Here is a 26,993-nt window from a genome sequence, read left to right on the forward strand (position 1 = left end):
AGAGAAGGGAGAGAGGGTGAGAATAGGATTGTGTGTGAGAGAGAGAAGGGGATAGGAAGAGAGGGTGAGAATAGGATAAGGAGAGGTGGTGAGAAAGGCAGTTAGAGAGAGAGTAGGGGGTAAGATAGAGAATAGAGGATAAGAATAGAGGGAGAGAATATGATAAGGAGAGGGGGGAGGGAGAGAGAATGAGAGAGAGAGGAAATTGGGAGAGAGAGAGAGAGAGAGGAGAGAGAGAGAGAGAGGAGAGAGAGAGAGAGAGAGAGAGAGAGAATAGGGTCAAGAGAGGGGGAGGAGGATAGAGAATAGGATAAGATAATGAGAGGGGGAGGGAGAGGGGGGAGAGGGAGAGAGATGAGGGAGAGGGTGATAATAGGATAGGATAATGAGAGAGAGAGGGAGGGGGAGAGAGAGAGAGAGAGAGAGAGAGAGAGAGAGAGAGAGAGAGTGAGAGAGGGTGAGAGACATGAGGTAGAGAGAGAACGAGAAGGATAAGAGGGTGAGAGACTCGATAGAGAGAGAAGTGTGAGGGGGAGAGAGATGAGATATAACTCAAGGAGGATAATTAGGGCTCAAAATAGATAGAGACGGTGATGGGGGAAGGAAGACGAGAGAGAGGAAAAGAAGAGAGACATGCATGTATACAAACATATATACATATATCTATATAAATATATGTATATATAACTATAAATATGCATATATACATACATAAACATATATTATATATGTATGTCTATACATATGTGTAGTATATGCTAAGTTTACAAGCATACATTTTGATGTCTTCATAACCCGTACGGGTTTTGTGAAACTCAAAATGATGTTTTTCATAACCCGTACTAGTTTTGTGAAAATCAAAATAATGGTTTTTCATAACCCGTATAGGTTTTGTGAAACTCAAAATGATGTTTTTCATAACCCATATTGGTTTTGTGAAACTCAAAATTATGGTTTTTCATAACTCGTACGGGTTTTCTAAAACTCAAAATGATGGGCTATGTAGAACTATGAATGGTACTTTTTTTTTTCAAAACTCGAGCGGGTTAGGTTGCACATCAGAACCCGTGTGGATTTTGGCTTGGTAATAAGGCTAGAAAACAACCTTAAGGTTCGCAAGCCCATTTTCCCTCCATTTTTGTCCCTTTACACGTTTTTTCATCTTCCAACACGATTTCTCGACTTCATCATCATCAAGTTTAAAAATGATCAAGTGGGTATCTCTAAAATTACCACCATAATCTCACACGTCTTCTCATCTTTCTGACCATATAAGTTTTTCTATTTTTAGACAACATTAGCATAGCAAACTTTAATTTTCTTTACTAGTGCCTTGATAGTCCTCACAAACATACATCTACCATTTTTTTAATAACTTTTGATATACTTGGCCAAATTCAAAATAAATTATATATTATTGTTCTACACTAGATTCTATACAATTTAAAAAAAAAGTTTTCAATTTCAATTATTTTGATGCAAGTTATGCTCAGCGCACGAACATGTACCAAATTTCAGGATGCAGTCACTTCAAAAAATAAAAAATACTCAACGAAAAATTACAAAAAAATACACAACTTCTAGATCTCAATCTTACCTATCATCCTACCAAAGGGTTTTGCAAAATACTAAATCTAATTATATATTTTGTGCAGTGCACAAAAACAACTATGTTATGTTTTTTTGAAAAAATTAGGAACAATTTTTCGTGTGAGAGAGGTTTGACCCTCTTAATCTTATCCAATTTTAAAAAACTTTAGTAGTTTAGAAACTAGATTCAAAGTACTACAATTCTTATTCTTTTCTCAACTCCTAGTTTTGAGTGTGTGACCTTCGAATATCTCTTTGAAGTTTAAGTTGTTGGCATATGGACACTCCAATGAGACATTGTGTGTGATTGAAGGTTTTGTCATTGATGGCAACCTTGCAATCCTATGACACTGGCAAGACATTATACCGGCTAAGCATTACACAGGCAACCTTGCAATCCTATGGCACCGGCAAGACATTATACTGGCAAAGCATTATTCAAACTAGACAGTGCACCGGCATCAGCAAGATCAATCTACACCGGCATCGGCATAGAAGATGTACACCGACATAGAAGAGAACATGTATACCGGCACAGAGGCCGACAGGATTTTTGATATGTAATATTTTGTTTATTATTGTAAGCCGACTTGGCAAATTGTAAAATGACTCTTGTATATAAAAGAGATCATTGTAGACATTTGTAGGATATGGATAGGAAGCAAAAAATAAATTATAAGGCAGACCTAATGTGCGAATTGTAGGTCAAGGGTATATGTAACGAATAGAGAAAGAACCGGTACTGAATCTGGCATTGAAGATGCTATTGTAAAGCAGTACAAAATATTGGATTTGTGTAAATCCTCATTGTAAGTCAGTGTGACTTCTTATTGAGTAGTGAGCTCTAGGCAGTTGGCCTTCCTACATGTGCAGGCCCCTATTGTAAGTAATATTCTCTTATTGGCCAGTAAGTGAATATTGTGGGTCACAAATCCCACCGAGGTTTCCCACACCGGGTTTCCTCGTTAAACATCTTGTGTTATGGTGTTCTTTTCATGTGGATGTTTTTGATTCTGTTATTTACATTAATTCTTGCATACCGGTATACTGTTACTTTATGTTCTGCATATTCAGTTTTAAGAAAATTACATTATCGGTCAAATACTGATTCACCCCCCCCTCTTAGTATCTGTGGGAACCCTAACAATTGGTATCAGAGCCTGGTCCTCTATTTTCAGAATCCTAACAGCTTGAGGAAGATCTTGACACCGGTAAAGATGGAAAATCTGATGAAGCAACTTGAAGGAGCTCTTACTGACTATGATGGAGAGAAGTTGAAAAATATTAAATTAGAAGATGATTTAAAAGCAGCTCAGGACATTATTCAGACACTTCAAGAAAATCTTACTGTCACAAGAAATAAGAGAAGAGAACTTTGTGAAAAATTGCAAAATGAGAATGATGAAAAGGAATCACTAAATGATATGATAAGCAAATTGAAACAAGAGATCATGACAACAAAAAATGAAATGCAGGATATGACTATGAGATTTTACAAAGAGATTGAGGACAGAAAGAAGAATGAAGAAGAATTGACCAGAAGACTAAGTGATGCAGCAAATGAGAACACAAGACTTAGCTATGAAAATGACATGTTGAAAACTGATCTGATGCATACTCAGAATGACTCAAATGAACTAATGAGACAAAAAGAAATCTTGGAAAGGGAATTGGAAACTGCAAATCAACACAAAGAAAAATTCAAGAAAAGCTTAGAAGAACTTGGTACCTTATTAAAGAATCAAAAACCCAAAGGTGACACTTCTGGAATTGGATTTGAAGTTGGAGAAAGCTCCGGTACTGCAAATACCTAGGATCACAGCAAACCGGTAAGACCTTCTAATACTTACAAATTCAATGGAAAATGCTTTAACTGCAATAAATTTGGTCATACGGAAAATGAATGTAGATCTAGGAATTATCAAAACATCAATCCTCCCACCAGTCAATGCTCCAAATGCAACAAAATTGGTCATAACTCTGAAAATTGCAGAATGAATGTAAGATGTTATGTTTGTGGAAGATTTGGTCATTTATCAAATAAATGCAGAACACAAACCGACATAGGTTATGGGAAAGCTATTCAAAAAAATAATTTAACTTGTTATGCATGTAACAAGATTGGTCATATTGCTAAATTTTGTAGAAGTAAAGGTACACCGGTAGATAACAAAAGCACTAGTTTGAAAGGTAAAGAAAAGGTTGAAGAAGTTAAGCAAGAATTTTCAAAGAAATGGATTAGAAAAGGTAATCTAAATATTGGGGATACTCCTCCACCGGTAGAACCAACAAATGCTCCACCGGTAGGACAATATGATGCTCCACCGACAGGACAAAACAATGCTCCACCGGCAGGATGTTCTTCATCAAATTGAAGAAAATTATCTTGAGGGTTTGGCAATCAAATGACACGTGCTATTATTCCCTTGGTTAGAGAAAATAAGTTGAAAATCATTCGTTACCGGCAAATAAAGTTAAGCTAATACATTACCGGCAAGCAATTAATGTGGTAGGTAGCAGAAAAGACTTTATAAAATAAGGTTTTTGGCTCCATTTCATTTCACCGTGAATTCAAACTTTCAGAGAGCGCGAAGATTTCCGAGCTAAGGCATTTCGAGCAAAGAGGCAAAGCACTTCAGCAATCAATCCATCCAAGGGCAGAAAAAGGTATTTATTATCATGGCATCTTCCTCTGCACCTGAATTCATAGCAAACCCTACAGTAGTTGAAGTTATAAAACAACCTAGGCCCGTGTTTCAGCTAGTTCCCGAGGTAGCTAAGAAAGATGACAACATAGGTGCTTTTTCAAAAATTCCAAAAGGTGTTCTTTATGCAGAAGACCCTAGAATGTATATTCATTGCAACATAGAGGAATTAGGTGATGAAGAAATAAAAAACATGTATAAATCTGTTATATGTGACAACTCCGGGAATGTGAAACCTGAACATAAAATTGTTGAAACCCTAGGATTCATTGAAATCCTCTACATTCCTGAATTTCACAAGGAAGTGGTTAGGATAGTTTTAAGCAGGGTACATGGTTCATTCTTTTGGCTTGACTCAATGCATAAAATTACAAAGGAAGCTGTGAAAGCAGTAACAGGGTTACCTTCCACCGGTAACAGACCTGACAAAACCAAGAAGGTCTCCAATGACTTGGTAACAAACTTAACTGGTGCAACATCCGACAAGAGATCATTGAGGGTTAATGATGTGACCGATACAAATGTTAGATTTGTTAGCATGATTTTAGGTTACAAAGCAACTCATGCTAATAGGCTTAACTTGGTTTCCAGTTTGTGCATAAAGAGTGCTTATGACATGGTTAAGGACAATGTAAAAATTGATATCTGTGAATGGTTAAAGGATGAGTTAATTGACAACTTAGCAAAAATCAAGAAGGATAAGAAAGGAACCTTTAGATTTGGAAATCTACTTGTATGTTTAATGCTACATATAACCAAACAGGCTCCCGGTATAGGCAACAAGGATTTTGGATTTGACATACCGGTAGGAAAACAATTGTCTGACTTGTTCAATAACATGGGTGAAAATAGAGAAAAGAATATCAATGAGTATTTTCAAGCACTAAAGGTCAAAATGAATAAAAGAATCAGACTATCACAGGAAATTGTCAACAAATACAAGGATGACATATGTTTTGTAATAAAAAAGGATGAGATCTGGATGGAAGCATTCATCCCAAGGACAGCCTAGGTAACAGAGATGGGGTATGAAACAAATGACCACATAGTGGAGACTTATGCCAAAGCACTTCTGGAAGCCCTCAATGAACCAAAGGAAGAAGTATTTGGTAGTGCAGAGACCATTGAAAGTCAAATTCAATCTAAAAAGAGAGTGAAAAAGGTTGAGGCATTTGTGAGAAAAGGAACCAGACAAGCAAAAGCCATAAAAGAAGATGTATTAAAGAAAACTGGCATAACTGAAGATGAGTTGGCAGCCCAACAACCTAAAACTCATCTATCACCGATATGCACTTCCTCAGAAGGAGATATGCTAGCAACTTTCAAAAGAGTTGTCAGGAAAAGAGACCCCTCACCGGTAACCACTCCTTCATCTAGAAGGACAAGACAAAAGCAACAAGCTGTGAGATCTCCAGTCAGGAAAGTCACACCTAAGAAGAAGCTGACCCCCAAAAAGAAGAAGAAAACTAACACTGACTTGGCCCCTCTTGACATATTACTGAATGAGATCACAGAGGAAGGTAAATTGAAAAACATAGGGAAAATCTATGACACCCTATCAGATGATGAGAAAGGACAAGTTGAAGAAAGTGTCATATTACACATGGACATGTATAAAAAATGTTTTTGTTGCAAGTCCTAAATGAAATTCCTGATGAACTATATAAAAGACTTGAGGCCAGAAGGCAAGGAATAATTGAGTTGGATAAGAAAATAAAAATAGAAAAATTACTTGCAGTATACCTGGTCAACTCTCCTAAGGAAATTGATGATCTGATAGCTCAGGCCAACCGAACAATTTTTTCCACTGCACACCGGCAAATATCACTAATGGCAGGTAGAGTTACTAAAGTTTCAAAGGAAACAGAAGATGGTTGGGATACATTCTTGGTTGAAAAGGAAAAACAAGAAGAATATAGGAATCCCAAGCCCATTCTGGTATATCAAAAGGACAAAGGGAAAGGTAAAGTTGGTGGACCACCAAGTATCAAGATTAGAGACAACTTACCCCCACCTCCTTTAAATACTCCATTGGTAAAAACAACAACTGCAGAAGATCAACCGGCAGCTGAGAGTATGGACACAGAGGATAATAATCCTAATCCTAAAGTCCTATATACTGTGAATGTTGATACTCAGAAAATCAACATAGTGGTATAAGGATACACCAGATAAATCAGGAAACAAAGAGCAACCGGTAGCAGATTCAGAGAAAAAGATGGAATCTGGAACACAAACAGAGAAACCAACAGAGCTAAAGGCTCCAGAACAGATGCCACCGGTAAGAAATGATGCAGGAAAACCAATGCTTAAAGAGATGGAGACACAAACAGACCTACCAGAGGTCAATACTAGCATGGTCACTTCCACTGACACTCAGTTTGTTGGATCACCATCAAATGTAACAGAGGTATTACTTGAATCTATCAAGAAAATAACTGATTATAGCTCACAAGCTTATAAAGCGATAGATGATTCAATTCCAGTTTTGAAATCAATAGCTCCCAATTGTAATATAGCCAACAAAGATTCTTTAGGCCAGTTGGATACACTTTGTAAATATATTTCTGGAAATTTTGAGCAAACAAAGGTAGAATCTATAAAGGGAAGTGTAGAAAAAGAAAAACATAAATTCTTTGAGGAAGGAATAAAGAAGTGTAACAGGGAATTTGACACACTTCTACCGGAACTGTGCAATTTATTGAAAGAGCACAAAACTCTGTACAAAGACACTTGTAAGATAAACTTTTTAACCATGGATGTAGACAAAAAGATGAGCAAGGTGCAGGAAGAGATAAATAAACTTGCAAATAATTTTGTTAACTCACCTGATGCATTATCAGTTTTTGAGGAAAAGATAACAAATTTTGAGGAAGAATTGCTCAAATTAGAAAGAGAGAAAGAGAAAATAATAAACAAGGCAAAACTCTTGAGATCTAAACTAAGTCCAAGATTGGACTATTTAGCATCTCTGCGGAAGGAAATCTCAAAGGCACTAACACAGGGAAGCAGAACACCGACAGAGCACTTGCAGCATCTAACCGGTACAGTATACAGAACTGAGATAGCAATAAAAGATAGCAAGAAGTTTATGGATGGAATAAACTTAATTTTGGGAGATATTCTTCAAATAATAACCACCCAACTACAAGGTTGAGGTTATGAATTGGTACAACTACAAAATCTACTAACCTTTGTCATTGATGCCAAAGGGGGAGTAGTAGGATGAGAAAATTCAAAGCACATGGATCACATGCTCATGGGGAGCTCTCACATTTTTGGTAACATTTTTGGTCTATACATTTTTGGATATCTTTTTGAAATTTCTCATGAGTGTTGCCATCAATGCCAAAGGGGGAGATTGTTGGCATATGGACACTCCAATGAGACATTGTGTGTGATTGAAGGTTTTATCATTGATGGGAACCTTGCAATCCTATGGCACCGGCAAGACATTATACTGACTAAGCATTACACAGGCAACCTTGCAATCCTATGGCACTGGCAAGACATTATACTGGCTAAGCATTACACAGGAAACCTTGCAATCCTATGGCACCGGAAAGACATTATACCGGCAAAGCATTATTCAAACAAGACAGTGCACCGACATCAGCAAGATCAATCTACACCGGCACCGACACAGAAGATGTACACCGGCACAGAAGAGAACATGTATACCGGCATAGAGGCCGATAGGATTTTTGATATGTAATATTTTGTTTATTATTGTAAGCCGACTTGGCAAATTGTAAAATGACTCTTGTATATAAAAGAGATCATTGTAGACATTTGTAGGATATGGATAGGAAGCAAAAAATAAATTATAAGGCAGACCTAATGTGCGAATTGTAGGTCAAGGGTATATGTAAAGAACAGAGCAAGAACCGGTACTGAATCTGGCATTGAAGATGCTCTTGTAAAGAAGTATAGAATATTGGATTTGTGTAAATCCTCATTGTAAGTCAGTGTGACTTCTTATTGAGTAGTGAGCTCTAGGTAGTTGGCCTTCCTGCATGTGCAAGCCCCTATTGTAAGTAATATTCTCTTATTGGCTAGTAAGTGAATATTGTGGGTCACAAATCCCACCAAGGTTTTTCCCACACTGGGTTTCCTCGTTAAACATCTTGTGTTATGGTGTTCTTTTCATGTGGATGTTTTTGATTATGTTATTTACATTAATTCTTGCATACCGGTATACTGTTACTTTATGTTCTGCGTATTCAGTTTTAAGAAAATTACATTACCGGTCAAATACTGATTCACCCCCCCCTCTCAATATTTGTGGGAACCCTAACATAATTTTACCCGTTTTCAGAAAAAATTGGCCACTTATACCCCCCTTTTTGTTCACCATCTTGGTGCACTTACCTAGATGTGAGGTGACAATTATAAAATTGTAGTCTTATAAGAGCCTCCATGAGAGAAAATACATGATCATTGAGGGAAAATCTAAGATTGGTTGACAAATATAAGATAGCAACCATGCAGATCATACAACAGTGATAAGGAGAATGCCTAAATAATAGTCCATATGAATCACCAAGTAATAGCAGCATATAGTCATAATAATCCTCACATAGAGCAACCATGGAGTCAAAGAACACTCTCCAATGTACAGTTATAGTAGGATAAGAACTTTATATCCATCTATTATATTGATACATTATTACAGGAGATAAATAGCTATAACAGTCCCAATGATGCTATAGGGCAGTCATACTAGATTAAGGGCATGCAACAATGAATGTACCAGTATCAACACAATGCCAATGAAAAGATCATGCATGAGGAGCATTCATAGCAATCAATGACAGAAAGGATAGTATAAGCCCAAACACAAAGGAAAATCATCACACAGTGTATATTTGTCACAAGCATTAGAAGTCACAAGCAAAATACAGTGTTATGAGTAACAATAAGTGCCTTGGAGAGTGAGAAAACACCAAAAAGAAGGTCCAGCAGAAAAGCCATAGATTGGAGGTAGAATACAATCATGAAGGCATTTTTTTTTAAAAGACAGGGTTAGAGCCCAGTCATGGCAGTATCACAAGCAAAATGTTGTTTAGGTCATTTGATAGTCAATGATGAAAACAAAGTCCCACACTTAATAGTTAAAGGACAGTCCCAAAGTCAGGTACATCAAAAGAATAAAAGCAACAGTTACAGTGGCTAAGGGTCCCAAAACCAGGAGATCATTAATGTATAGAGGATCAGGTGTAAACACCATTATCATGATCACTGTCTAGAGAGATTATAGTCTTTATGACTATTATAACTTTATCAAAGAACAATGACAATACACAAAATGTCATAGTCCATTCACTGGAAAATAACCAAGAGAGAAACAATGACTTAAGATACAAAGCACAGTCTTCCATTCATCAAGACAGTGGCATCAAAGTAAATACAATGAAAAATACAGTCTTAGAAAGGAATCTTGATATTAATGAGGATATTGGAATTTATAGCATTATAACTGATCAAAAGTCACCATCATGGAGGTATCCTTCACAGTCATATGATATAACAAGAATGAATAATGTATTGATAGCCATCAAAGAGTTTGTCACAATGTTTTATTGTAGTAGAATAGTGATCATGCTTTTAATTTTAATCCAAATGCCTTCAAAGGAGCAACTTCAACATAGGATTAGCAATCTAAGGACAATTTGCAACCATGTAATTTATAAATAGTTCAAAGTCCAAAATAGTGAATAATGAAATATTGCTACAACAATACTTCATGGATAGTCCATAGCCTTATAACAAATACATTGATAAGAGCAATTTTTTTTTTTATTATCATGGGTCTGAGACAATATAAAATGATCAAAATATACAGTTATTAGCAGTCATAAATTGTCTTAGAGGAATGGCAAAGAAAAACATAGGTGTTCTCCTCATAGAACATAGAAATATGAAGCAATAACGAGGTGTGAGGTAACAATTATAAAATTTGGATGAACTCAAAGAGACATTTACAAATACAACCTACCCTTTATAATACCTAATTGAAAAAATGGATGCAATGCAAGTCCTTGTATCAATAATGTTTGGTAGATAGTAAAAAACTAGAACAATAAATTCCATATAAAAGTGGTTAGACTTAAAATGATAAGGAAAATTTTAAAAATGCTAAAGAAAATATCAACTAATAAAAAAACTTACAAGGATGAGGCATATTCATAACTTTTGCAGTCCCGCCATGGGTATCAACACTAGAAGCAACTCATACTATTAGTGCACATACAAGACAATATGGGAGTTCATTATACCCAACAACTTGTGGTGTTTTTGTTCATGTTGGCTTTGTTGGACCCTGCAATTAAGATTCAATATACACTATTCAATAAGATTAACTGTGCAACATAATGAAATATTGAAAAGCATGTTATCATATTGAGCTTCGCTTGGTTTCAAGAATAGTTTAATATTCTCTACTTAACAGGGCCAACCACGTGAAAGTAGAAGCTCATTTGGCCCCTCCCCACCTAACATCACTCTAAATTCCCCATTAACATCTAACATTCGTTCATTCTTTCTACCATTAATAAAATATAACATTCACTCATTAATATCACATAATGTTCATAAACACATAACATTGATTAACATTAATTAACATGCAACATTCATCAATATTAATTAACACATATCATTCATAACCATTCATTAGCACATAATTGCATTCATTAATACATAAAAATCAATCATTATCAAATATGGTAGATTATAATCATTTCTTTTTTTCTTTTTTCTTTGAAGCTATGAAAAGAATAAGTGGAGCATCATTTTCTTCATCATTTCCCCCCTCTTCAGTTGTTCCGCCCTCTGCTCGTGATCTCGATGTATGCCTAGTCCTATACTAAGGATGAGGATACTGAAGGGATGGGGGGTCCTTTGCAATAACAAAGAAATGAGTTAAATTCAAAACATTTTTTATTATTGTTATAAGTATTTCATTAATTTAGAGAACATAACCGTGGCGTTCTTTACCTGACGGGGCCACATCATTTTGTCTAGCCTCAACCTCAACATGCTGAACACCCTCTAGATCCTCTAGAGTTGAAATACTAAAGGTTACATTAATGTTGAACACCAATTGCAATTAACTTTGTTTAAAGGAATAACATTGGTCCTCTTTACCTGATTGGGGAACATCACGTTCCTGATGTTGTGTACCCGGATCATGCTCCACTTGGTCACCACCGACTACATGCTCTAAAATATTAACAAAAAAGGTTACATTAATTACTACACTAATTACAATTTAAGATGTTTAATTGTATTAATAATTACATAAATAAATTTGAATAGCAAATGAATACCTCCACTACTGGGATGCACATCTAGACCTTAATGTGCAGGTCATGTTTCACGATTAGCAGGCCACATTCCAATGTCATGCGCATTGTTATCGTTGCTTGCTTATTTAAAACAAATATAGTCACTTTATGTTGGAACTAAACAACAATTAGATTATTGGTAAAGTATTCAATTTGAAACAATTTTCATTTAGCTTATTTACTTGTGTGATGGATGCACCAGAATCTTGTGTTTTCCCACTCAATTATCGTAGCCGTTCAGCCACGACTATATAGCCTTGCTGGTAGGCAATTATCTTGTCATCTTCTATGGGTACTCTATTGAATTCAGAGCCCTGCATTTTTGCTTGGTGTTGTGAATTTTGCTTGCATTGTTTGATAAAAAAAAAATCATTTGCAATTTATAAATATTTTGATGCGATATTTCATTTACTAATACTTACAATTCATGCAGAAAGTTTTATATAACCACCAGAGCCGAGTTTGTGTTGCCCGTTCTTTTCTTGTCTTGCCTTGGTTGCCTTTGACGTGTCACTTAGTCTATGAAAAGTTTGAAATATATTAGATTATATAAATATAAAGAGTAATTAATTAGTACATAATTACATTCTTAATAGTATCCCATACCTTCTTTTGGCATCTATTGGTGTATTTCCTTTTTTCTTTTCAATTCTCTCCTTGGCATCCAAAATCAGGTCCTTCCACTCCCTCTCTGGAATCATGGGGGGACACTTGTACTTTATGTTCTTCTCTAAATGGGTCTTGTATTGGTCCCTCATATACTTTAGATATGTGCCAGCTTTTTCAAGGAGCTTGGTTTTGTCGAATGTGTCATTTCCAAAGAACTCAACCATATGGTTTGTCAATTCATCTTTTAACCTTTTTTCTTGGTCATTCCACCTTTTAAAGCAAAAACAAACCTGTTAGATTCAGAAATGAACTGAAGCTACCTTTATTATAGTTCAAGAAATGGATCAAAGGAAAACTATTCTAGCAATGATATGAAATCAAAATAGTGGATTAGGGTTAGTTCACATATGATATTCCACCTTTTACATATCGTGGGCCCAAATATCTGCAATGCAATGTCATTAAGATTTTTATAAAAAATATCATTTCTTGCAAAAAAATCATGGGATCATTAGTCCAAAATGAGTGATCAGAAAGTAAATTACAATTAGAGTATATATAATAATAATTTTAAAGTACTGGAACCTTCTATATCTTTAAGGGAATCAATTCTTCATCGCTCACCACCAATGTGGCCTGCAACATTCCTGTACTAGCAATACGAGAAGATCCAGGAAATGATGGTATGTTATCAATAGTAGTCGCCTCTGGCGCATCCTCATATGCATCTCATGTTGCAGAAAATGAATCCACTATGAAATGCCCCCAAGAAAGAACACTTCAAGGGAAATAAACACATAACAAAAGATAGAGCAAAAGAGGGATCTACCAACAGTGGGCGTGTTGACATTTTTGATGATTATGTTGTGATTGTCATTGATGGACACACACTTGCATTGAGATCACTTTTATATGTATGAGTTATGCTCAATCGGCAATTGTTTCCAACTGGTATGAAGCATTATAGTCTTTAGACTATCAGTGTTTTGCAGAATGTTTTTACCGGTCTGAAGCAGTATGTTGACCCCAAGCGGTTCGAGGATCTCAAGCGGTACGAAGGATCAAAGCGGTAGAACACATATTTCCCAGTCTTCATTATTGTCAAACCGACAATCGGTATTTTGCTTTAATCGATATTTTGTATGAACCGGTAATACTCTGTGATGAGTTACCAACTGACATTTTGTGATGAGTTACCATCCACCGATTGTTTGACGGTGCTGACACTTTAACGGTGCTTTTTGTGTTGTGTTACAAAATATGTCTAGATGCATTGAACCTAGGAAATTGTAATGTAATCCTATTGGACCGACATGAAATCAGATTCCTTTATAAGGACATCATGTCTAGGGTTTTAAGTTGTTGCTAGGGTTTAAGGTGGTTTATGAGTTAGAGAGAGTGTGAATGTGTTGAAGATTGAAGTAATGCTGGAATGAATTAGGAATGAGCTGTGCTATTAGCTAGATCACTCACATCTTCGACAAGTCTGAAGCCCTTAATCGGGTAGGCCCAAAAGCCTTTTGTAAATCCTCTAACAAGGTGGTTCACTTCTGTGGATCTAAAATCCTCTAGCAAGGTAGTCTTTAATCAGACTTATCTCCTAACAGAGATTGAGATTCCTAACATGATATGTTATGGTAAAGAACATTGTATGACCTTAACCGGTTTGGTTCCTATTCTGCAAATAGTTACTTGTGAGTTCCATCTCACTGTGGTTTTTCCCATTTGGGTTTCCACGTAAAAATCTCTTGTGTTATGGTGTTTGTGCTTCTGTGGGTGAATGCATTATTTTCTATTTGGTTTGCATATGTGCTAACTGGTTTGTTTGCTAAACTGTTTTACCAGTTTACTGTTAGTCTAGTAAAGTGTTTAAGTACATTGATTTTTGGCATACTAATTCACCCCCCTTCTTAGTATTCATCAATTGGTATCAGAGCCAAAGTTTCTATAAGTCTAACCACTTGGAAAGAGATATGGGAGAATACACTATGAGAGAACTTACTCATCGGCTCACTCAGTCTGAGCAAGCCTATGATGATCTCATGGTCAAATATAAGGCCTCTCAGGCAAAAAGGAGAGAACATGTTGAAAAACTGATGGAGCTATCTGAAAATAGTTCTTCCAATGAAGTGGACTTGGAAGCCCTGATTCAAGAAGTAGAAAAATTGAATGAATCCAATTCCAACCTAAGAAAGGAGTTGGAAGGACTGACTATTCGAATGTGCCAAGAGCTTGAGAACCGGAGGAAAGCTGAAGATCTGGTAAAAGATAAAGATCATGAAATCTCCAAGCTGAAGTAAGAGATCAGTGCCCTAACTGCTCAACTCCATGCGAGAAAAGTGGAAAAGGAAGACATGCAAGGAGAACTGAACATGACCATCTCTGAGAATGCAAACTTGATGGAAACAAATGCTGCAATTTCCAAAGGACTCTCCGAGTCAAAGGAAAGACTTGCTAAGTTCAACAAGAGTACTGTTAAGCTAGAGAAAAAGCTTGAATGTGCCAAACCTGTCAAGAATACTGATGGACTTGGTTATTCCGGTCATGAGGAAGGTGAGACCTCTAGTACAAATGCTAGAGCATCGAAGAAACAATTGGCATCAAAGGATAAAGGTAAGCAAAAGTTTAAATCTGTTTGCTTTAACTGTCTTAAAGAAGGACATACTGCCAATATGTGTAGGAGCAAAGCCTAGAATAATTTTCCTTACTTTATAAACAATGTACCTAGATCAAATAAGTTCAATGGTAATTGTTATGCATGCAACAAGTTTGGGCATAGAGCATCTGAATGCAGGTATGTTATGAACAACACCGGAAGATATCCTCAGAGGACTCAAGGAGTTGGTCTGGAACCTTTTGTGAACTGGAATCACAACTGGTTTAATGCCTTTAATCATCAATCAAGAAGCACTGGCTATCAAGCGGCAACCAGATGGAGAACAAACTGTTTGATTTGTCATGGTAATGGTCACGCAGCTGCAACATGCACAGGAAGAACGATAACATGAATGATGGACCTTGGAGAGCACCTGGAATGGTCTGCTATCATTGCAACAAACCGGGTCACATTGCCAGATTCTGCAGAAACAAGAAAGAACATATCGGATCACATACCGGTCACTCCGGAAGGAAAGATTGACATTGAAACTATTCAAGCGGATATGAACAAAACCTGGAAAAAGAAACCAGGAGTGTTGCGAGAAGAACCGGTTTCTGCACCTAGTGTGGAAATCACGGAATCGACGAACTAAGCATCAGAAAAGCTTAGGGGGAGCAAATGGCGAAATGTTTCGAACCCCCGGTTTATACCGGTAAAAGACCTTAACCGGTATGTGATACCTGTCATTTGGCAGAAGACCGAAAATGGTAATAGGCAAATTAGGGTTTACGCCCTAATGGTGGAGAATTTATTATGGTAGGTGAGGAATATGTTTAAAAGGAAATTTCAAATCATTTCTCACTATCATTTTTCGAGCAAAGAAGTTTTTCAAGTGCAGAGCAAAGAAAAAGTGATTTGTGTTGTGATTCAAAGAAATTTCAAAACCCTGAAGAAGATTCAGAAGCAAATATCAAATGGTTAAGAGAAGAACTCAAAGCGGTGATTCAACAACCGATGAAGTGTGAGGTGAAGTGGAATTTGCAAACCCTAAATTCTCGATTTCCAAAAGGTATTTCTCGAGTTTTTCTATTTTATCATGGCTTCTGCATCTCATGATAGTTCTAGTGCAGCTATTGATACTATGGACTTCATACAATGAAAGTCGAAATATAATGCCTTGTCTCAAGTACCGGCTGGTGTTTTAGTAGAAGAAGGGATTTCTAATTACATAGACTGGAAAATCAAAGACCTAAGGTCTCTCGCAATCCATTCTCAGCTAGGTCTATTCTGTGGAAAGGATAAAAAGATTAAACCAGAGTATATCATCTTGGAGAAGAAGAAACTTCACAATGCGGTTTACTTCCTAGAGGATTTCACAGATGACCACATTCGAATCATTCTGAGCAGAGTTCATGGTGACAAGATGTATCTTGAGAGAACACATGATATCACACCGCAAGCTATTCAGGCCGTCACCAGTTTTTGCAATACAGGGGAAGTGCCAGCCCTAAGGAAGGTTAGCAAGACTGAAATGTCCAAGCTCACCGGTTCAGTGAGCGACTCACATGGCATGATCGTCAACTCAATCAAGGATGATCTGGTCAAGTATGCCTGCATGGTGATAGGCTACCGGACGTTCTCTGCCAGCATAATTAATTCTGTCTTTGCTGTAGTGGTAAATGTCGCTTACAGGATGATTAAGGAGGATGCATCGTTTGATCTGTGCACCTATATGCAAAGACAACTTATGTTGAATCTTAAGTCAATCAAACAGGACAATGCATTGAGATTCAAGTTTGGACAACTACTGGTAGGGTTATTCTTCTACTTCCAAGGTTATTTCCCAGGAGTTGGAGATATTCAGTGGTCTGTTGACCAACCAGTTACCAAGCAGATCAAAGAGAGCCTGCAAGCAATTGGAACCAGTTACCCTGAAGTTTTGAACAAGTACTTTGATGAGTTCAGAAGCAAGATGAGCTTAAGGATGAGGATATCCAGTGACATTGTCAAGAAATATGAAGAGGACATTTGCTTTATCATCAAAGTGGATGAATGCTTAATGGAGGTTGTTGAGCCTAGATAGGAAGAAGTAGAGCCTATGGGCTATGAGGTAATGTATGATATGCTGGATGGGTATGCTTCTACCCTAATCGCCTCACCCCTTGATCCTAAGGCAAAGAGAACCGACACCTATTTGGAAAGGGTTGCACCAGTTGTAGAACCCTCTGAAAAGAAAGGAAAGGCAGTGCCTTCAACATCGACACCGGTTACTGTGGCCAGTCCCAAAGTGACTGGAAGCGGCACCTGCAAAGAAGAAACCGGAAGCGGCACTTGCCAAAGTCTTCGGGAGGAAGAGGAAGACAAGGAATAATTCACCGGACTCAGAAGAAACTGTGTCTGAAGAAAAACCCAAGAAGACAAGACAAACAAAGAAAAAGACAAAGAATGAACCGACATCATCGGCACCGGTAAATATTGACATTTCTTCCTACAAACCTTTGACACATTGTCAAAGAACTATAAAGAATATTAGGAGAAAAGTGCTGAATGATTTGATTGATTGTTTTGATGATTTCAATGATGATGAAAAGGAAGCAGTTGAATAGGAAATCATTAGGTATTTATGTGTTAATGACCGGTCGCCTTCAAAAATTAGATCTGAGACACCGAATTCTTTGTATAATTCTTTAGACAATAAATGGTGCATTGCCATAGAAAAGGAATAGGAAATGAGAGAGAAAATATTTGCTCAACATTTTCCTGATGTATCCAATTTAGAACTTTTCGAAGTTATGAATAAATACAAAGGCCTCTTCATCATGAGAAGAAGAAGACTCTTGTTATTGGAAGGAAGGGGTCAAGAAGTGATCAAGGATACACATACTCATGCTCAAGAAGCCCTTAAGATGCATCAAGTGGCTAAAGCCAACAGAAAAGCTGAGCGAGAACCGAAAACTAGCAAACCGGATGAGGTGTATGACAATGAAGAAGAACCGGTTACAAAATAAATGGATCCCATTGATGTAGACACCTTAGAAGGTGAAAATGTTACTTAGGATGCACCATCAGAAGCAATAGGATAGGAGAAGCAAACAGAACAGGTAGAAAAGCAAAAGGAAGCAGAGGACAAAAAGGAAGAAGCAAAGAAGCTAGTAGAGGAGAATAAAAAGAGAGAAGAAGAGGAGAAGAGAAAGGAAATGGAGAAGGAGAAAAAGAAGGATGAAGAGGAGAAGATGAAAAAGGAAGAGGAAAAGAAGAAGAGGGATGAAGAGGAGAAGAGAAAGAAGGAGGAGGAGAAGAAGAAGGATGAAGAGGAGAAGAGGAAGAAGGAAGAGGAGAAGAAGAAGAATGAAGAAGAAAAAAAGCGGAAAGATGAAGAAAAGAAAAAGGAAGAGGAGAAGAAGCAGCAGGAAGAGGAGCAGAAGAAAAAGGACGAAGAAGAAGAGAAGCAGAGGAAAGAAGAGAAAAGGAAAACAAAAGAAGAGGAAAAAAAAAAGACAGAAGAAGAAAAGTTAAGAGCTATAGAGAAAGAAGAAACAACAAAAAGCACTCAGATGGAGACTCCAAAGGCAACCGGTAGTCAAGCCAAATCGGCTGACCTCACCAGTCCTATTGACCTCCAGTCTGCAAATGAAATGGAGCTACTACATAGCATTAAGGTTTCTCAAGAATGCCTTGAAGTGATAAGGAGGAAGAAGGAGCAAGATTTGATCCAAGTTGTGGTGGACACTCTTACCGGTTTGTTGCCCGACACAAACCTTCCCAATACTGATTCATCATTGGCACAATTGAAGCTCCTATGCACCATAGTGGATGATTAGGTGCAGAGCCTAGAAGAGGTAGCAAAGGAAAATGCCAAGAAAGAGCATCAAAAAGCTCTCAACATTGCCCTTGTGAAGAAGATAAATGAAGTCCAGTCTGATCTGCAAAAAGCTCAAAAAGACATAAGGAATGCTCTGGATGAGGGGAATCTACTACTGAGTAAGATTTTCCAACCCCATCTCTTCTGTGATGATGTGCTTGTATAGAAGCAAAAGCTACAAACTGACTTGTAGTTATACATGAGCACCTTCAAGCTGCCATATGACTCTTTTACAGCTTATGGGCAAACCATTCACCGGTTTCATATCCAGCCTGCCAAAATAGAGTTGGAAATCAGAAACCGGACTCAAGATTTGCAGGAACTACAACTGGTTCTACTCCCACACCTGCATATACTTCAGAAATGTTATCTTAATCTGGATGCCTTAACGGTGACTCAAGAGATGAGCACAATAGACACCATGGAAGAACAAGTCTCCCAGATGCAGACAGAGAAAGAAGTGGCTACCTCCCTAATTGAGTCCTAGTCCTTATCGACGAAACAATTTTTGCAGGACTTTAAATCAGTTTTTGACAAGTTCTTCTCTCTATTGTCATAAACTCTTATTATTTTAATACCAAATGGAAACAGGGGTTGTTCAGCTGTACTTTGTCATTGTTGGCAAAGGGGGAGAAGTATTCTAGTATTTAAAATTTTGATGTATGCTCTGTATATCTTCATGTCTATCTCTGTACACAAATGGTTATACATTGTTTTGTTTGCAAAAGGGATAGTGTATATGCTTAGGGGGAGTAATTTTGATTATGACATATTTTTGTTGTAAAACACTTAGATGTCAAAATTTTGCCTAAGTGTTGCCATCAATGCCAAAGTGGGAGATTGTTGGCATTTTTGATGATTATGTTATGATTGTCATTGATGGACACACACTTGCATTGAGATCACTTTTATATGTATGAGTTATGCTCAACCGACAATTGTTTCCAACCGGTATGATGCATTATAGTCTTTAGACTATCAGTGTTTTGCATAATGTTTTTACCAGTTTGAAGTGGTATGTTGACCCCAAGCGGTTCGAGGATCTCAAGCGATACGAAGGATCAAAGTGACATAACACATATTTCCCAGTCTTCATTATTGTCAAACTGGCAACTGATATTTTGCTTTAACCGATATTTTGTATGAACCGGTAATACTCTATGATGAGTTACCAACCGACATTTTGTGATGAGTTACCATCCACCGATTGTTTGACGGTGCTGACACTTTAACGGTGCTTTTTGTGTCATGTTACAGAAAATGTCTAGATGCATTGAACCTAGAAAATTATAATGTAATCCTATTGGACTGACATGAAATCAGATTCCTTTATAAGGACATCATGTCTAGGGTTTTAAGTTGTTGCTAGGGTTTAAGGTGGTTGATGAGTTAGAGAGAGTGTGAATGTGTTGAAGACTGAAGTAATGCTGGAATGCATTAGGAATGAGCTGTGATATTAGCTAGATCACTCACTTGTTGATTACTCACATCTTCAACAAGTCTGAAGCCCTTAACCGGGTAGGCCCAAAAGCCTTTTGTAAATCCTCTAACAAGATGGTTCACATCTGTGGATCTAAAATCCTCTAGCAAGGTAGTCTTTAATCAGACTTATCTCCTAACAGAGATTGAGATTCCTATCAGGATCTATTCTGGTAAAGAACTTTGTATGACCTTAACCGGTCTGGTTCCTATTCTACAGATAGTTACTTGTGAGTTCCATCTCACCATGGTTTTTCAAATTTGGGTTTCCACGTCAAAATCTCTTGTGCTATGGTGTTTGTGCTTCTGTGGGTGAATGCATTATTTGCTATTTGGTTTGCATATGTGCTAACCGGTTTGTCTGCTAAACTGTTTTACCGGTTTACTGTTAGTCTAGTAAAGTGTTTAAGTACATTGATTTTTGGCATACTAATTCACCCCCCCTCTTAGTATTCATTAGGGCGGGCCAACATGACATGCAGTAGAGGACATTTGCATGCTGCATGTTGTCGACATTGCAATCAACAATACAGGTGGGACTAACCTCTCATGAGGTGGCATTTGCATAGGAACATTGACAACACCTAAAGAATAATATATTAAATATATAAAACATGAAACATATGAAAACTGCAAGAATTGTAAACAAGGATGAACCTTTATTATGAACATTGACAGTATCAAGTATGATGTGTTTTGGGTACTCAAAGTGATAAGCCAAGAAAATCATCATCACTTGAACTACCTCCAATACCCTGATCATGGCCACCAGGTTGATGAGGACGCATAAATTTCTGTAAAAACAACACGTACATATTTTAGTTAATGACATAAAAGAGTATAAAATATAAACCATTATTGAACTTTTGTTATAATTAAAGCTTTCATTACTACTTGCAAGTTTTCTGTTGTCCACATCAATTTTTGCACCCTCTCTTGTATCTCATCAGTCTGAGGCTCCACGGATGCCAAAGCAACAATCTCTCTACTAATTTTTCTAATAGACTTTTTTTTATCAATTCTATAGGGTTTGTGGAATTTGCGATGTCATCATCGCTTAATCATGTTGAGTCCACATCCCTAGAGAGGTGCTCAGGTACTGCATCTCCCTTTCCCTTTCCTCGAACATCCATCTGTGACAATAATATCATTAAAACTATGAAAATTACTCAAAAACACTCAAGAAAAGAACATAACAATGTAACAGTTTGCTTCTATCTAATTTTTACAATTACAATAAGGTTTACCTACTCGGTAGAAGTATCGTGACCTACATCCCTGTCTGTGCTATGTGATGGATCCATGTCACCCTGTGACAAAGAATAAATATAAAAACGTTAGCGAAATGAAACCAATAGACTTAGCAAAAAAACTTAATAATAAAATGGTATATTGGAGTCATTAATTGGAGGTTGGTTAATTTAAATGGTATATAGTACGTACCACCCCCATGATAGTAACTTTGTTTGTATCTATACGATTCAAATTGTAATAGATTAGCAACTCTTCCCCTGTACTTATTGATTTTATCGCACATACGAATACATGATTTCCCTCGCACGCCTCAAATATGCAATTGGGTTGTTTATTAGTTGACCTAGGTCACGTACTATTTATTAAATCTGCAATATTACCTATTGCTTTTGGCCTTCCATCAAATTATACAACCATTAGTTTACTTTGATCATTATCTTTATGTTGTATATAATTTGTTGACAGCGCATACCTACGCATAATTTTTTTATATCGAACAATTTGCATCCAATTATTATAATTGTAACAAGGTCCAACAAAATCCATCAATTCAACAACTTTGTTGTAACAAACCGTTATGCTGTCCATGGAAAATAGGCCCAAACCATGTAATGACGAAGGTGCTATGCGATATATCCTATCGTTAACACAAAAAACAATGTTTATTGGAGGAAGTTCCTTGGGTACCCATTGTTTCTGTAGATGTTTGCACCTCAAGGGCACTTCAATGTCGCCTTTGGTCTCATCATCATAAGAACATGACCCCCCTTGAGCAAGGAAAAATTCCATGCGTTTATTGAATTTTCTTCTAATCTTTTGACCTCTAGTTGATCTACCTATTATAGACCTACTACATGTCTCACTTTCGTTTTCTATTCTTGCATTCCCCTCACTCGAGGAAGACACATCTGACAAATACCTATTTGGTGATACTTGCACTCCATCAAATGAGAGAGTTAGTTGGTAATGAGAGATATATTTTGCAAATGAGGCTAATGTTGATGAAGAAGTCGACGCTAAAGTTGATGTTGAGATTAAAATTTGAATAAGTCCAACTAGGGCCTCAAGTGTTGATAACTATATTAGATTTGCTGCTAATGTCGAGGTTTGAAAAACTGATGAAGTTTGTTTTCCAAGTAATTTTTTTAAAATAAACTGTTTCTATAGGGTGTATTGACTTATACCTGTCAATCCATGAGACTGTGCAGGATCCTCGTCAAAGGGGTTCAGGTTCTTGCACATGTAATTCAATTATCTTATGTTAGCTAAAAATTACATAGTACACAACATGAACAACATGAACTTTGTAGACAAAAAGAGTATTAAAAAAAAACATGTTGTCATCATAATCATTGTAATTTTTTTAATTCGTTACCTTTACTTTATGTAGACTATGCAGGATCCTCAACTAAAGGGTTGACAATGTCTATAGTCAATTACCTGTTTCCATCAAGGGTGACAACATCACACAAAATATATACATGAAATCAACACCATCAATTGAGCATCATAAGCATTACATTTGTAAGTTGATAAACAATAAATACATATGTATCATAAGCATCATAAGCATCACATATGTATCATCATATATTTAATTGAGCATCATAAGCATCACATAAGTGTCATAATAAACATGTAATCCATCACATATGTATCATAAATTACCATCCATCACATAGGTAATAAACAATCCACATTCTATAAATAAACACAAAGTTCAAAAAATGTCACATGTATCATCATAAACATGTAATCCATCACATATGTATTTTAAATCAAAATCCATCACATAGCTAATAAACAATCCAAATTCCATAAATAAACACAAAGTTTAAAAAATGTCACATAAATAGTCACTCTCCCTATCTCCATCTCCTCGGGGTGGCATAGTTCTACTATTAGGACCTGCTAGAGGTGGAACATGAATTAAAAACATTAAAAGGTGCGAATTTAATCTTCGTTGGCATAGTTCTATTTCTCTCTCATATTGAAATTATCTTCATTTAGCTATTTTGATCTTCGATCATCCGTTGTGTGAGGAGTTGCATGTGATCTATGACCGACATCAGATCTTGGCTCGATTCTTGCTTCTCACAGAATCTCACATGGTATCAGAGCTTATTGTCTGGTATAGCTCATTGCTTTTTTTGATTTATTTGAGGGATTTGAGACTTTTATATAGCTAATATTTTTCTTAAAAACTAAGTATGCTCTTCTCCTGCATTCTCATGTGATCTGGAGAATCAGAACAGTTTAGAGGAAAATAGCTTTTAGTTAAATTTGGTTTACATGTATGTGTTCTTGTAAGATCTGGGTGATTGTAGCTTTGTGGTAATATTGGAAGCTTAATAAGAATTTCCAGAGTGTCCATAAGGCTTGACAAAGTCAAAAGTGACTTTTACTTCACCAAAATCAGAGTTTGGAGGACACAGTAACAAATCAGAGTAAATTTTTTTTTTTACTGGAGCTGTTTTCATTTCGGCTTTAGTGTTCCAACTTCTGTTCAGTTTCACAAAAAATGATTTCTGGGTTTTCTTCCCAGCATCAAACAACTTCTAGGTTTTGGATGGTATTTCCAAAAAATTAATAAATTTTGTAGAAATAAAGCTTGAATGGGGCCTAATCCGTTTTTCTATCAGGGAAATTCAACAACCTTTCTTAAAAGTTGCACAACTTTTGCCTCGACTGTCAGATTTTTGCAAACAAATACTTGACAGAAAGCTGGGAATGAGCACTCTCCATTATTCCAGGTCTAATTGAACTTTTTTGCCTTTTTCTATTAGATATTAAAGGTTGTATCAGCTGCTTCTTTTTCACTTCAACTGGTCATATCTTTCTCCTCACAACTCTGTTTTTCAAAAACTGATAGTTGTTGGAAAGGTATTGAGATAACTTAATTAGTTATAAGGCTAATTTGTTTCAGATCTTGTCTCAAATTATTTGTATTTAAAATCTCTATTGGTTTCTTAAAAGAATTGTAATCTGATAAAAAGCCTTGTAAATGCACTAATTATAAAGTGCCAACCTTGTAATATTTTTTTTTGGGGCGGGGGTGTGATTTCTGAGACTAGTGAAAAGGGGGGGTGTCTCTTGTGCCTTCTTTCTTTCATTTTTCCCGATTCTTTGCAATCTTCTTTTCTACTATCATGGATGCATCTATAGTTCCACTTTTAACACCATATAATTATTTTGAATGGAAATCTAAGATGATAATATATTTGAAAAGACATGGATATCATCGTGTTACTATGGGACTTGAAATTGAACCTCAAGATGCTGTAGAAAAGATTAAATGGTTTAATAAATGTGATGAAGCTTTTGGTACTCTATGTATGTCAGTCTCTCCAGACCTTCTTTTTCACATTGAATCTGCCACTACACCAAATGCAGTGTGGACCACTTTGGTAAGCAGGATGAGCTAAGAGGTCATCAGTTAGAGAATGAACTCATAGGGTTGAATCCAACCAATTTTGATACTATACAAGACTTCTTCACTAAACTTAAGTCTGTAAGATTGCAGTTGGAACAGTGTGGAACTAAGAAAGATGATAAGCAACTGATCTTGATTATTCTTTCTAAGCTTGGTCCTAACTATTCAGTGTTTGTTTCTACATTCTATGCTACAAAATGTGCCCTAGGTACCACATTCAAAATGCCTTCTGTGGATGAATTTGCTGCAGAACTCACTAGGGAGAAAGACAAATTAGTTCAAATGGGTACAATAAAACCCTCTAAATCACATGCCTTAGTTGTAAATCAAGGCACAAAAGAACAAAAAGGGTGTAGTAAGCAAGATAAGAAACAAAAGAACCAAGGAGAGAAGAAAAAAGATCAGAAATTTGCTACTTCAAAAGCAGATAATCAGACCTCTTCATCAAGAGGTGAACAACCTAAGAAGAAGAAGGTCAAGTGTTCTTATTGTAAGAGGCCTGGTCATGATGAACATAAGTGTTTAAAGAAACAAATTGATCACCTTTCAAATCTTCTTGAAAAGAATAATATCAAGGTGCTTGATTCAGTCAAACATAGTTCATCAGAAGGATCTTCTAAGGATACAGATAAGAGTAAAGGGAAAGGAAAGGGTAAGGCCCTAGTTGCTGTTGCTTCACAACCCAATTCTTGGATAATTGACTCGAGTGCTTCGCACCACATGGCTTCTTCAAAAGATGATTTCACCTCTTTAGAGCCATGTTCTATGCCTTCCATACTAATGGGTGATGACACTCCTGTTGAAGTGCATGGGAGAGGGTCTATTGATGTGGGCGAAGGAACATTTAAGGATGTCCTTTGTGTTCCATCTTTATCAACTAATCTCCTATCTGTTTATCAGATCACTCACACTGGTTCTAGCAAGCGAGTTGAGTTTACACCAGATATAGTGGTAATCAATGAAATGCATAATGGGTCTACTATTGCTGTGGGAAAAGCGGATCATCAATCCAGATTATATCAGTTTTCTCACTTTGTTCCTGACTCTCCTTCGATAATTTTACTCACTCATGCAGATGAGATTAGTTGTTTGTGGCATCAACGATTTGGCCACTTGAACTATCGTTACTTGCAACAACTTAGTAAACAAGAAACGGTTTCAGGGTTGCCTTCTATTCGATTTTCTGATGGAGTTTGCCAAGGATGTATTCTTGGTAGGCATCCTGAGGAGAAGTATGATAAAGGCAAAGCATGGAGAGCTCCACAACTAATGGAGTTGGTACATAGTGACTTGGCAGGACCATTTCCACAACCATCTTTCAGCAGGGCTAGATATGGCTTAACATTTATTGATGACTTTTCCAGATTTACATGGGTTTACTTTCTCAAACAAAAGTCTGAGGTATTTGAGAATTTTCTAGATTTCAAAGCTTTTGCAGAGAAACAATCTGGGAAGTTCATCAAGATTCTGCATACAGATAATGGGGGTGAATATGTTAATAATCAGTTTGAACAATTTTGTGCTTCAGAAGGTATCAACATGCAACACACAGTTCCATACAGTCCTCAGCAGAATGGTGTCGCAGAATGGAAGAATAGGTCCTTGAAGGAGATGGCAAATTGCATGATTCACTCCAAGTCTTTGGCACCTCAGCATTGGGTAGAGGCCATCAATTGTGCATGTTACATCCAGAACCGAGTTCCTCATAAAGCTGTGAAGGGGGTAACTCCTTTTCAAGCTTGGACCGGTCGGAAACCTACAGTTAAGCATTTCAGAGTGTTTGGTTCTCTTGCATGGGCCCACATTCCAGCAGAGAAATGCAAGGCTATGGATCCACAGAGCAAGCCTTGCATATTTGTTGGGTATCCAGATGATGTCAAAGGGTATAGACTTCTCCATCCCTCTACACATGAGTTGTTCATTGAGAGGAGTGTTCGTTTTGAGGAGAGTTCTTCTATTTCTTCTCATACCACTTCTTCATCCACTATCACATTGGAGACATTGCATGATGATGACAGTTATTTTGAGGATCTTAATCCTCCTAATCCTGTTAAGGAGTCTTCTTCCTCCACTTCAGATGGTGACAGTGATGGTGAGGATTCACATTCTTCTC

This window comes from Cryptomeria japonica, chromosome 4 (assembly GCF_030272615.1).
Source record: "Cryptomeria japonica chromosome 4, Sugi_1.0, whole genome shotgun sequence".
NCBI classification, from domain to species: Eukaryota; Viridiplantae; Streptophyta; class Pinopsida; order Cupressales; family Cupressaceae; genus Cryptomeria; species Cryptomeria japonica.